General features: G+C 42.2%; 1 long non-coding RNA gene across 18 annotated transcripts in view; it reads right to left on the bottom strand.

Annotated features, from left to right (window-relative positions):
• Positions 1-14,482, bottom strand: part of LOC132370737 (uncharacterized) — a 49,412-nt gene that overhangs the window by 28,773 nt on the left and 6,157 nt on the right. For 6 of the 18 annotated variants that reach the window (XR_009504681.1, XR_009504685.1, XR_009504680.1 and 3 more), the window contains 3 exons: positions 14,263-14,305; positions 5,132-5,207; positions 1,668-1,762 (listed from right to left, as the gene is read on the bottom strand). The exons of 1 other annotated variant lie outside the window; for it this stretch is intronic. This is a non-coding gene — a long non-coding RNA (uncharacterized LOC132370737). Of the gene's footprint in view, positions 1-1,667; positions 1,763-5,131; positions 5,208-5,290; positions 5,413-14,262; positions 14,306-14,482 lie in introns of those variants that run through there. 11 more of the 18 variants (XR_009504691.1, XR_009504693.1, XR_009504690.1 and 8 more) reach the window with 6 other exon arrangements.

Here is a 14,482-nt window from a genome sequence, read left to right as displayed (position 1 = left end):
TGACCATCTTCACCCTAATTCAGTCTTCCCCCAATTAGCTCCTATGAAATTGCACCCACTCTTGCCTTTTCAGTGTATATGTCCCACATTGTAGACAGGATGACTGAAAAGGCCTTTTAAGCCTCATGTTAACCCCTGTAGGGAATAATGATAACAATCATCATCACCATTGTTAAAATTTGTTGAGCACTCCCAATGTGGCAGGCACTATTTTTAATGCTTGAATATCTGAGCCATTTATCTTCACAACCTTATGGATAAATAGCATTACTCTCATTTTATTTATTTATCTTAAAAAAAATTTATTTATTTATTTGGCTGTGCTGGGTCTTAGCTGTGGCACGCGGGATCGGGATCCTCATTGCTGCGTGTGGGATCTTTGTTGTGGCGTGAGGGATCTTTTAGTTGCGCCATGCGTGCTCTTAGTTGCAGCATGCGTGCGGGATCTAGTTCCCTGACCAGGGATCGAACCCGGGCTCCCTGCACTGGGAGCGCAGAGTCTTAACCGCTGGACCACCAGGGAACTCCCGTTATTATGACTCTTATTTTAGAGATGAAATTGAAGCAGAGAGATGTACGTAATTTGCCCGAGGACACATAGCAATTAAGTGGTGGAACTAGTTTAGGAACCCAGATATAAAAGAACTATCAAGAAATATTCAAGTAATTAATATTTACATATGTGGCAATGGCGGAGGGGTCACAATCAGGTGTAAATTTCTGTACAGACCCCATGGGATGGCAAGTGAGTTGCATTCCACTGACTGATTGGGAGTAACTGCCTGGACTGCTGGGTTGAGAAAGATCATGAGGCTGCATCTGGGCCCAGTAGGAAACTGTGAGGGATTAGCGATGTCTGTCCTGAGCCAAGTCGTGCCTGGAGTAGGGAGTGTACTGGTTTCCTAGTGTAACAAATTATCACAAATTTAGTGGCTTAAACAACACAAATTTATTATCTAACAGTTTTGGAGATCAGAAATCCCAAATGGGTCTCATTGGGCTAAACTCAAGGTGTGGGCTGGACTGCATTCCTTTCTGGAGGTTCTTTCTAGGAGAATCCATTGCTTGCATTTTCCAGCTTCCAGAGGCTGCCTACATTTCCCGGTTTGTGGCCCCAATCCAGGAATTGCATCACTATCACTCTGCTTCTGTCCTTACATCTTTTTCTTTGTCTCTGACCCACCCATCTTCCTCTTCCACTTTTAAAAGGACTCTTGTGATTACATTGGGCCCACCTGGACAATCCAAGATAATCTCCTCATATCAAGATCTTTAATTTAATCACATCTACGAAGTCTCTTTTGCCATGCAAGGTAACAGGCACAGGTGCCAGCGCTTAGTTGGTGGACATCTTTGGGATGCCATTATTCTGCCTGCCACAGGGATTGATGGCATCATGTGGTGTGAGCGCTCCCCCGGAACCAGACTTTTGTATCTTTCACTTCTGTCACACAACAGGTCTGCAAATCTTTGATGAATGAATAAATGAAAGTACTGATTTAAAAATACACAGAATAATAGAGTATCTGTCTTAGGAGTTTAAGGAAATGCTGCTATTTTTAGCATGGAAATTTGGAGGAAATCTTTTTAAAGAAATCTTAATGGGGTCCCACATCTGGGCAATGCCAAAATTAATGGTGGTAAACTGAGGTTAATATTCAACAGACCTGGGAATTCCCTGGTGGTCCAGTGGTTAGAACTCCAAGCTTCCACTGCCAGGGCCCGGGTTCAATCCCTGGTCGGGGAGCTAATATCCCACAAGCTGTTGCAGTATGGCCAGAAAAAGAGGGAAAAAAAGAAAAAAAATATTAAGCAGAACTCAGTGCTGAATGAATTTTTAAATCTGCCCGTTGTCTTAACCAGTTTGGGCTGCTATAACAATTTACCATAGACTGTGGCTTATAAACAACAGAAACTTATCACTCATAGTTCTGGAGGCTGGAAGTCTGAGATCAGGGTGCCAGCAGGGTCCGGTTGTGGTGAGAGCCCTCTTCCAGGATGCAAACCTCTGACTTCTCACATAGTGAAAAGACAGTAAGCTAGCTCTCTGGCCTCTTCTTATAAGGGCACTAATCGCATCTGTGAGAACTCTGCCCTCATGACCTAATTACCTCCCAAAGTCTCCACCTCCTAATACCATCACGCTGGGGATTTGGATTTCGATACAGGAATTGTTGATGTTATTGTTGTTGTTGTCGGGACACAAACATTAAGTCCAAAGCATGAGTTGTTTCTTGACATCGCTGTCTTTTAACTGCACCAGAGGACAGCGGTCTGATAAGAACTGAAGTGTGCAGCATCCATTTACTCCTACAGAAGACAGTGGGAAGGAAGGGCGAGTTGCTAGCCTAGCAACAGCCTTACGCTTCCATGGGGAGAACGCCTCTCTTCTCCCAGCTGTAGCAGTTGGGTCTGGAGCAATACCAGGTCTTTCAGGAGCTCTCCCTCTGCTCAGGATATGGTTAAAGATTCTCAGCAGGATTTACAAGGTCCCACGCACTCTAACCCTTGCCCACGTCTCCAGCCTTAACTTTCACCACTCCCGCCCCCAACTCCAGTCACCCCGGCCTCCAAGACCAACTCCTTCTGCCTCAGGGCCTTTTGACATCTCATTCCCTAATTCTGGAATACTCTTGTTACCTTCTTGTGCCCAATTAATCTCTAATTATCCTTGGGCTAGGCCTAAAATCATATACTGAAAAAAAGTTTCTTTAACCTGCAAATCTAAATCAGCACCCCTTCCCCACCCAGGTCCTAAAAAATGGTGTAGTGTCAGGAACTTGAGGCCTGGACTCAACTGCTTGACTCCCTATCTTAGGCCCACCACTCATTAGCTGTGTGACCTTGGGCAGGACATGCAGACCTCCATGCCTCTGTTTCTTCTCTCATCTCTAAAGTGAGACTAGCAATAGCTTCTACTGCAGAGTATTATGATGAGGATTAAAGGAGATAATCCATGTAGAAAGTTTGGAAGAGTGTACTATGAGTATAAGCTGTTATAGCAGTTATCCAAATTGTAATTATAAAATTATTTGTGTTACTATTTGTTTAATATCTGTTTTCCCACACGCAGTAGGTTCTGCAGTGGCATGGCAGTGTCTCTCTTGTCCTCCACTGTACCTGCAGTACCTAGTACGCTGCCTTCCATGCTGAAGGCCCTCGATAGGTATTTCCTGGGTGGATGGATGGATGGATGAACATATGACCTATTCCTGAAGTGGGTCCCATGAAAAAGTGTCACCTTGTCAGAAAATAATCAATATGATTAAAGAGAATTATCTGGAAATTTTTGATTGTCAAATTCTGGGCTGATTAGTAGCCTAAAATTAGATGCGACATTCACCATCTCTCCCTTCCTGGGGCCTGTTCTCACCCAGGGCCCTGTGATGCCCGTTGCCAGGCAGATTTATGAAACATCTCAACAGATGCTTACATTCCATATGTCACCATTTACGCATTCCTGCTGGGGTCAAGGTGGGGAATGGCATGTGTGCTAATAGCTGCATTTCTCACGTGAACTTTCTCATAAACCCTCTTCTCAGCTCATTTTACTGATACATTATAATATGCTTTTATAAACAAGTTTTCAAGGTCATGAATAAATGCTTCCGAATTTCCATTTTTTGAGGATTACAAGTCTAGCAAGGGCAACTAGAGGTTTCTTAGCCTCACCCCTTCCACAGGCCAGAACTCCATCTGAACCATTCTAGAAGATCTCTAAGGAAACAGGACAACAACATTTTCCAGTGATTCTAAGCTCTTGCCAGTTCCTCCTTCCTTAGGTCTCAAGGATACTACGTCTATATGTGTTAACCGTGCATTTCTTACTCTCATTCTGTCTGAAGTCCTAGAAAAAGTGCTCTTTTGCCAGAAAATAGCCAACAAAATTGCCAAATCCAAAAGGCCACCATTGAGCCTGTTCGTCAAGTCGGTGGAAACCTCCCACAGAATGTTTGCTTCTTGGCAAGGAGGTCAACCAACATCAGTCTTCCTGTGCCTTCATTTTCTTTCTGACCTGAATGGTCAGTCAAGCTCTATCTTTGTTTCATTTGTCAAAACACCATTGTTCTCTCTCCTCCCTGTGGCAGTTTCATTTCTATTGTTAAAAAAATCAGAAGTCAGAGCAGCCTTGGGTTGATGGACGCAGGTCTTACTGACTGTGGCCAAGAGCTGGTCTCATCTTTGGTGTTCAACTGACCGTGGAAATCATCTCATGACAACCAACTTTGGCTCCATCGGGGGACTACAACCCACAAAAGAAATTTCTGTCACCAATTGTTCTGCACTGGGGCAACAATTTATTGCATGGTGGTTTCTAAAACCGGGCAATCTCTTCTCCCAGCTATAATATCTTCTTGTAAAATAATAAGATCATTAAGAATAAAACATATCATTTTTCTAAGAGAAATGTCTGATAAGTCTGCATTTTGGAGAGTCTGAGGCCCCAAGTTATTGTTGAAAAGACACACACAGTTCAGTGCTAACCTAGGCCTATCTCATTCAGCAGCAATTTTCATGTGAGGATAGGATAACTGAGGCATTTTTAGATGCTGAATAGAAATACTATGATTTTTGGATGCTCCCACTATCATGAATTTTTCTCTCCTCATCTCTTACATTATTTGCCCAGAGAATGTATTTTAAATCTGAATTTAAAATTCAATACCTATGTTAGATTGGGCTTGAAATGCTACTTAAGGGAAAAGGGATTTCTATGAAAATGGGTAAGTTGTTTCTTCTGTCTATATAAATTCTCTGTAAATTGTCATTCTAAAATAGTTGGGATAATTTATTTAATAGATAGATCCTTTTTAACAAAGATTATCGGGAATTGAATTGGGCAGTTTCGGGAATTCCTGAAGAAAAGATCCTATCAACTCCAGAGAGAAAAAGCTTACTTCACATATGGGCTCAAGAATCAGATGGCTTTGGATTTCTCAAAAGCAATGCTATAAGCTAAAAAGCAAAGAGCAATGTCTTCAAAATTCCAAGGGAAAATGATTTCCAACCTATATAGCCAGCCAAATATCAGTCAAGAAAAGGCTAGAATAAAGTTATTTTCAGACATACAAGCCCCCTCCAAGTCCATGTCCACCTTTCTTCACCCTACCCTGGGCCCCAGGAGGCTGACCTGAATCGATTGCATCCATGGGCTCTCTTATCTTCCACTTCCCGTAGGATTTGGCCAGTGGGAAATACTGGCAGAGCTTGGAGGGAGAAAGAAGATGAGGTCAGGCTGTTTGTCCCCTGGCTCCCTCCCTGCCAAGTCGGCTCAGGTTGACTTCCTTACCCGAGGTCAGCATTCCTGAAAGGTGGGCCTCTCCACTCTCTCCAACAACTTCAGTTCCTCTCTCTGGGTTCCGGGAACCTCCTCCTTTGCTTGCCTCTCTCTCAGTCCCAGGGAAGGTAACAGGATCCCTGCAGTGACTAGGGTCAAGGGTCTTCACCACCCCTTGTTGGTTTCCCTTAACCCTGCCCGTATCTTTTTTTTTTTTTTAATATTTATTTATTTATTTATTGGCTGCATCAGGTCTTAGTTGCGGCATGTGGGCTCTTCGTTGCAGTGCGTGGGCTTAGTTGCCCTGGCACACGGGACCTTAGTTCCCTGACCAGGGATCAAACCGGTGTCCCCTGTATTGCAAGATGGATTCTTAACCATTGGACCACCAGGGAAGTCCCACCCATATCTCTTAAAATAGACCCTTCATTAAACATTCCTCAATTATCCCATGTGACTGTGTCACTCACTTGTTTCCTGCAGGACCCTGACCTACGCAGATGCCTGGATGACCAGTAGATGGTTTCCCTGACTCCTTGAAGGCAGTACAGTTATGATGAAAGGTTTCAGTATCATGTCAACCTGGATATGTATTCCAGCTCTGCCATTTTGTACCTGTGGGACTTTGGACACATGACAAGCTCTTTGTCCTCTCTTTCCTCACAGATAAAATGGGGATGTTGGGCTTCCCTGGTGGCGCAGTGGTTGAGAATCTGCCTGCTAATGCAGGGGACACGGGTTCGAGCCCTGGTCTGGGAGGATCCCACATGCTGCGGAGCAACTGGGCCCGTGAGCCACAACTACTGAGCCTGCGCGTCTGGAGCCTGTGCTCCACAACAAAAGAGGCCACGATAGTGAGAGGCCCGCGCACCGCGATGAAGAGTGGGCCCCGCTTGCTGCAACTAGAGAAAGCCCTCGCACAGAAATGAAGACCCAACACAGCCAAAAATAAATAAATAAATAAATAATTAATTAATTAAAAAAAAAAATGGGGATGTTTATGTGACTTTCCTCCCAGAGTTTCTGTGAGGATCAAATGAAATAATCCAGGAAAAAATGTATCGCAGTCCCAGTCATTTAACGAGCATTCAGTAAAAGGTAGTTATTAATTATTACCCTTGTGCCATTCTTAGCCTGCCAAGAGCTGCCCATTCTTCGATGGGGCCAAATGACTCAAAGGGCAGGGATGCCACCCTCATAAACCTCAAAGCCTCATTTGTGAATCCTGAAGGGATGCCCAAGGAAACTGAACTAAGTGGGGAAGCCTCGTGCCCAGCCCTGAAGCGTGGTTTGGGTTGAGAGGGCTGTTCTTGCTTTTGGGGGCGGACCCTCATGGGCAGGGTGGGGCATCCTCTGGCAGCTGGCTCCAAGTTCCGCCCACCATCCTTCGCTGGTGATCACAGTGTTCTTTGCAAGAGATAAAGGGGAAACTGAAACCACGATGCATTTCTCAGAAGAGTTGTGATCCCAAATACCTGGCTGAGGATCCCTGGTTATCTTCCTAAGGTGCTCAGTCAGGCCGAGCTATTTTAGCTTTGGAGGGCTTGACTTCCTGCCTGGGATATTTAACCCCGCTCTCCTACCAACATATGAGAACCTCCGTAAAGTCAACTTTGACAGAGTTCCGTCTTTTAGTGTAATTGAAAGTTCCCAACTTGCCCCTAAGAAGCCATCTTCCTTTCTAAACTTGCAATACTTCTTTAGCTCAAGACTTGTGGATTGTTTGTGTGAAGGGGGGTGTGGAAGGGAGAGGAGGTATAAATAGAAGCTGCTTTTTCAGTAGAGGTAAAAATGAGAAAGCCGAGGCCTGTAAATGTTAGAAATGTGCACATGTGCATGTGCGCACATGTGAATGCACCCTCACGGGAACAGCTATACATACATATGAGCTTCTAGGTTTATATATGTGTACATCCTTCTTCCTGTGGCTACCAGAAATAGCCTAGCTCTGAGATCTATTGAGAGCCACCTTGTTAAAAACCTGAGTGGATTCTTCAGTAGAGCTGCCTCCTGCTTTATTTAGACACAATAAGGGTGTGCTCCTACATTCCATCTCTGCTCCCCATCCCATCCTGGCATATAAAAAGTCTGGAGAGAGGGAGAGAGAGAAGAATGATTCAGGGGAGAAAAAAAATCACCTTGGGATTCCTTGAAATAGCACATTCTTTTTGTAACTCCCCCACAGTGCATTGACACAATATTCACGTATTTAACAAAAAAATTAATTTCAGGGACACAGCCATTGTATGAAGTAGGGTATGCCAGAATTTGATATAAACAGGAAGTGGGTGGGTTAGACTTTAGTTGACACTGTGTGGTGGAAGCAGATCCTGTGGCAGAAGCAGTTTGATTTTACTTTGGCCCGTGGATCTTGTCATAACTGGGCAGGACAATAAGTCTGATTCTGAGGATAAGCTCTCTGTCAAGGGCTGAGGCCGAAGTGGATCCCTGAGGTTTAATCCCTTCACTTCCTTCCAGAATTCAGAAGCTACATTGTACAGAATGATGACTGTTGCTCTGGATACACCACCTTCTAGATAGTCAACAGTGGACAACCCAAACCTACTGGCATCTATTTCCTCATCTTGGACATGGTGATAATAACTGCTAATTAAAATTTGAGAAATAGAATGCATGAGAGCGCCTAGGCACTTAATAAATGATGGCTGATAATAATAACTATCATGCAAAGAAGAGAAGGAGGAGGGAAGAAGGAGGGAAGGAGGGGGAGTGCTGAATCTAATTACATAAAGAAGTCACCCACAGGGCCATCTGGGGAGCATAAGAGTGATTTTATAGTACCTTTTAAAGAAATCATATTCAACATTCTCTTAAATAAGCTTGCTAATTTCCCTGATGGGATTATTTCTTTGTTTCTAAGCTTCAGCATTTTATTACGTTTTAATTATACAATATTTCAGGTCTGACATCAAAAAGTGCATCATCTGTTTTTATCTTTCTTAGCCTCATCCACATCCTTAGTTACTGTTGCCAGGTATCCTAGGGTCACCCAAAGAACTTTTGTTCCAGAGACCTTTCAAAGTAAGCCAGTGCAGCAGTTTAGAAAACTTCTCTCGTTTGTGGACAAAAATACATTAAAACAACCAAGGGAGTGATTACTCTTTGGGATTTTTAATGCCTTACTGGACACGTTTGCAATGCTTTTCAGGTCCTTTGGGATTCAAATTAGGAGAAAATCTTTTTTTTTGTTTTATTTTGTTTTACATCTTGGAACTTGATCTTTGGTAAATGTCTGTGATGTTTGCACATTGTGTAACACTCCATCCTTCCACCCCCACCCGCGGTCCCGGTCCCAAATGCTATCAGGATTTCATCAGCTTAAAAAGGCAACAACAAAATACACCGTGGAGAGAATGAATGGTTTCTTTGTGGCTTTCTGGTTATCTTCCTTTGACCGTGCTACTAAATGCAGCTCTGAAAGAGGCTTGTGCTTTTGGGTTTGATCAGCCAGTCACTTCAGTTCAGTTCCAAACCAGAAGAGCTCCCCCTTGGGGTATCCTTGTTGCTAAACCTCTATGAGGCATCATTGACTAATTCAAGCAAAAAGATGCTGTCAGCATATTAGGTATCTTGTTGAGTCCTCTGTAAAGTACACTGATGCTTTCCTAATATTAACAACATTGTGGTTAGCTAATTATTTTACAGACCCACAAGAGGCCCTCTCTCTAAAACCTGATGAAGTGGCCTTTAGGTTCCCTGATCACCATACAGAGGAGCTGAAGAGGAATCTTGGACTGGGTCTAAGTGAGGGCTGTTACAAGGATACTTCTTATAGCACAAATTCCACATCCTGCTTCCATTGTGACCAAGTCCTACAGCACAGCCAGACTGTGAGCAAGTTGACAGCAAGGACTATGTATCTCTAATTCAGTTGCTGGGTCTGTAACAGGTACACAGTAAGTGTAGAAGAGTGAGTGCTATTATACAAAGATGGTTCTCACCCTCCACCAGCCTTGCTTTAGGGACAGCTCTGCCACTACCTAGCTGTGTAATCTTGGGTAAATAATGTAATGTCTTGTCTGAAAAACAAGGGGTAGGACTAGAAGCTTTTTAAAGTCCCTTACAGCTGTAACCTCCTGCGAAACTGCTGCTTTGCCTTGGAGAGAATTTATCTTATGTATCTTGTGTGAAATGAGTGGTACCTGGGAAGGCACCATATTGAGTTAGGAAAAGGACATGGTGATGAACTTCTTAGTAAGTGATATTTGGATTCCTCTTGCCCCAAACGATCACTTAAAGCACATGCAACGTGAAAAAGTCCAGCTGTCTCAAATATTCTCATCTTTTGAAAATGGTTCTGTTGATAGAATCCACAAGGTAACTGAAGTCTCTATGGGATTCTCCATGCAAGTGACCCATCTGAGATAAGCAGGTGAATTTTTTTCTTTTCTAAACCTGGTCTCAAACACAGAGATGATCAAGGAGCAGTTATGGCATTATAGATCCATTTTAGATCTATCTGTGACAGACATAATTAGAACTGTGTTCAGTGAATTCAATTGCCTTAAGGCAATGGGGCTAAATTGACCTAACAAATGTTCATGCTTCTCCAATAATAATAATAATGATACACTGTGTTTATTTGGAACACGATTAAATTGTTCCTGCTGAGTTCAAGGTCCCAGTGCAAAATCCTGGATTCAGATCCTGTGGATTTATCACACCCACTGGAGGACACTGGCTTTCCAAACCGCTGAATGGATTATCCTCTTCCATTAGAGTGGGCTCATCCTTTCCAAAAGATAACATCTTGTTTCTCTGGCCTGAATTTCCCTTGACTTCTTTCAAAACACAGTTTGTGAAAACAATGTGTGAGAACACATGACAATGGGAAGTACTCAGCGGGAATACTTCAATAAACATGTCAGGTATATAAACTAGCTGATGCTATTTATTCGGTCCTTAAGAAGAAAGTATTGGGATACGATAAAGTGCAATCATCTTTCAACATCTCAGATTTCTCCAGTAACGCATATATGTTGGCAGACCTTAGGGGATCGTGCTAATTTATCTGTAGATCATCAAAGGAAAGAATAAAATATATGACTTCAGGCAAGTGAATAGACTGGAAAACCAAATTGGGCAACAGCAATATTTTCTTACACCAGAAATAAACATGTCAACATGGTGAGGAGGGTTTTGTCCCACTCCTGGCTGAACTTTGAGGGGTGAGATGGCTAATATCGAGGGACCCAGCTTCGTGGTCTTTTCTCACAAATCGTTCCACGATTCAAGAAAAGGACAATCTGCAGCGTGACATGGCAAACTAGGTCAGAATAATATTTCTTAATGGCGATTCCTACAATGTTCTATTAATTACAGCAGCAGTTCAGAATTTTCTGTGCCTTGACAGGTTGTATTTTTAAGCAGGCACCCATTTTTAAAAATTTAATGTGATATATAAAACTGAGTTCCAAGGAATCTCTAATATGGAAGTGGTGAAAATGATGTGGGGGAGAGGAAGCAAAACATGTGCCTATCCTTATACACACCCCAAGCCAGTATTCCGAAGATGAGCTTTGTGAACATAAAAGTTTATGCTGCCTTTGATTTGTGTGGTTTTTAAAAAACACTAGCAATATTTAGGGATCTTGGAGCATAACATCAGAACAGAAACTCTTTGCCCTAAATTTGCGTGTATTCTCTGGCTTTCTCTCTTATTTGCTCCACATGGATTCTCCCTCTTTTCTAGCTAAATCAGTTGACCCACAATTCCCTTTGTGGATGGCATCCCTACAACACGCCTTACCTCTTCTTACCTGCTTGTTTCTGTTCCCACCATTTCCTGAGCCTGGGGAGAGGCATCTCCAGCTCCTCTGGGGTTGGGTGGGGGGAATCTAGTTCAAGGGCCCCTCTTCCATGAAACGTTTTCCTTTTTACCCCAGCTAGAAATAATGGTCTCTTCTACTGATAATACTCTGGAGAACGGTTTCTCAACCTCAGCACGATTGATATTTTAGGCTAGATAATTCTTTGTTGTCGGGGGGACTGCCCTGTGCTTTAAAGACTGTTCAGGAGCACCCCTGGTCTCCACACACTAGATGCCAGTAGCACCCGCCTCCTACTCCCACAGAGTTGTGACAATCACAGATGTCTGTAGACATTGCCAGATGTACCCCCCGCCCCCGGGGGGAGTGGGCACAGATCACTTGAGTTAACCGCTGCCCTACAGTTCTCCGCAAATCAGATCACAGATTCTGAAGAACAACGGTCAGGTCTTTAGTAGTGTTTTGGTTCATGTTCAAAGTTATTTGATGATTAACAAATAAAAGATGTTTTTAAAAATTATCAGTTGGGAGTTTCTGAAAATTAACACAGAAGGTTAATTTGAATCCGGTTAGATCCTAAGAAAACTTTAAGAGGAGTATGTTATTGCCTCTCCCCTCTTAGAAAAAGCTTTATAGAACTATAATTTTAATACTACACCACTGAGTTGAAATGAGAAACCACCAGAGTGTCTCTGCAGCTTTTGAAACATTATTGTTGAAGTTACTAACCATTGCTGATGACCCTTATAGAAAAGCCAGTGAGGTGAGTTCCTCTTAAAGTTTAGTGCTAGAAAAGTTTGTCTCTTCTGAAAAACTGGGTTTCTTCCTTCTCTTGCATAAAGAGAGATATGTAACTACTTTTATTTTCCCTTTTTGACTTGGCCATCAGGAAGCTCAGACTAAGATTTATGCTCAATTACAGTAGCTAGCCTCATCCTTTCATTTCTAATATTAAGCCAATCTTTCCTTCTCACTAGCTCCACTTAACTCTTGTCTTTCACCTTTGTTGTAACAGCTTTCTTAAATCTTTTTTATAAAATAAAATTTTAAGCAAATGGAATCCTTATCATTTACCATCAAAACTAGGATGCTTTTGGGAATAAAGGGAAAATAATAATTAAGCTGGGACAACAGCTTAAACTGAGGCTTTCCTGGGCAAAATCAAAATGTGGTGTCACTCTAGAAATAGATAATAAATATAACAGATAACAACAGTTACTCTATTCCCAGTTTGGGGATAATTAAAGATAAACATGTGCCCTAAATAATCAAAGTTATGTGCTTCTTATTTATCATGTGTCAATCTGTTGATTAGAGTTAGATATTTATTATCTCTTGGAAAATTTTGTAATTAGCCTCTGTATCGGCAGAGAAAAAAATCTTAGGCGTTCTTAAATGTATTTAATTTCTACCAAAGGGGAGACAGGGACCCTTTAGATCTGGAACAGTGATCACAATAGAAGTTTCATTTGTCTGTGATTTATGGAGACTTGGAATAAATGCACTATTGACCAGTATCAGATTTCTAATGACTCTATCTTGTTTTTCCTAAGCAACTTCTCATAAACTTTTGTAATATGTTGAGCAGCCAGCTGATACTATGTTCAAGCCTGTTTACAGAGCTATTAATAAATGCTATGTGGCAACTCCAGGAAGAGAGTCAAACTGCTTTTTCTCTCCATTGGCTGAAAACAGTTTCCTGCTTATTTTGAAAGGGCATGGGATTGCCAAAATCCTTGATATATGCAAGATATTCTGCAAAGAAACCCAGTGGAAATAAATAGGATTCTGACTTTTATCCTAACAGGCTCATAGTCAAAAAGGAAACCTTGTCAACGTCTTGATTGCAAAGCCGTTCATATATGAGAGAGTGAGATTTCAACGTGGCACGGGGTAGTTTAAAAAAAGATGGTAATTCGTTTCTCTGCGTGCTCAGAATCATGCTGTAATTCAAGTTCTTGATAGCTGATTTGTTTTTTGAAGTCAGCTAATATTCTCTGATTAGACAAATTAAATTTTTAATTACTACCATTTACTGATTTCCAACTACATGCCAGGCGCCATGCAGGCACTTTACACGTGTTGTGTTAATTTGTTCTCAAAACAACTCTGTGAGGTGAAGGTATTATTAGCCTCATTTTACAGTTATGAAAATTAAGACTCAGAGAGGATAAGGAAGTCACCCAAAGTCATACAGAAAATAAGTAGCAGAGGAGGACTTAAGCCCCAGCCGTATTATCCATAAGCCAAATTACTTATACTAGTCTGTGCTTCCAGAATAAGAAGTTATTGGTGTGAAAACTTAAGGCCCACCTCTGAGCCCAGAAAAATGACCAGAGAAGGGTAACAATAAGAGCAACAGCAACACCCACGTAGCACACACTCTATGCCAAGTGTTGTTCATATATCTCATTTAATTCTCACAAGCCCAAGAGGAAAGCCCTATGCCCACTTTACAAATGAAGAGGCATGAGAGCAAGCCATGTACCCCCGTGCTCCCAAGAGTATTCCTTTCCACGGTTAGTTCCCATGTTACAGATCATCCTGATGGTTCCGTGCATCGCCCAGCACTTTACAGTTTTCAGATCATTCTGCACACTTTACTTCATTGCTATCATCCTCCTCCTTTTCCAGATAAGGGTAATGAAAAACCAAGAGCTTAAGTTATTTCCCCAAGGCCATGGTCATTGGCAGAGACAGGACTTGAGCCCAGGTGTTTTTGTAGCTAGCCCAGGATTCTTTAATTCTTTATTCTGGACCTGGCTGCACACCTGAAATGTGACTATGAGGAAGAAGGCAATCCTAAACTTTTCAAGCTGACGTTAGCCTAGAGCCTTCTGTACTGAAAGGAAAGAAGTTGATTTTGAAGCAAAAGCCACATATTTCCCGTTTCGGGGCCCAGGCGTAGGACAAAATGGTTTCAATTTACTTTGAGGTGGCAACATCCTTGCTTGAGGTCAGACCCTTGAGCAAAGGGCTTCCCTTACTGCCCTTCTCCCTGACACAACGAGAGCAAAGATTGTTACCTTTTCTTAACTCACACCAATATCAACTCTAAGTCTAGAACTCATCAGTTAATTAGAAGCAAAAACCAAACCAAACCAAACCAAACCAAAACCAGACTGTATGTTAATATAGATAACAGCCACCATTTATTAAATGCCTTCTATGGGCTAAAAAATTTACATGCCTTACCTTATCTAGTTCTTGCAACTTGAATAGGCACCGTTATTGTTACCTTGAAGAGGAGAAAATCAAGTTTTTCAGAGTTTAAGTAACTTTCAGTCACTCAGCTAGTGCTGGCAATTTTAATCCAGCTTTACCTGAACAGCTGCCCCACTGAAAAGTTCAGCTGCCTTGTAGGCAGAGACTTATCTAGACCAAGCATTCCAAATCCTTCCAACTTCCCTGCATC

This window comes from Balaenoptera ricei, chromosome 8, assembly GCF_028023285.1.
Source record: "Balaenoptera ricei isolate mBalRic1 chromosome 8, mBalRic1.hap2, whole genome shotgun sequence".
Taxonomy (NCBI): domain Eukaryota; kingdom Metazoa; phylum Chordata; class Mammalia; order Artiodactyla; family Balaenopteridae; genus Balaenoptera; species Balaenoptera ricei.
The sequence above is the reverse complement of the archived record's forward strand: the minus strand, read 5'-3'. Positions and strand labels throughout refer to the sequence as shown.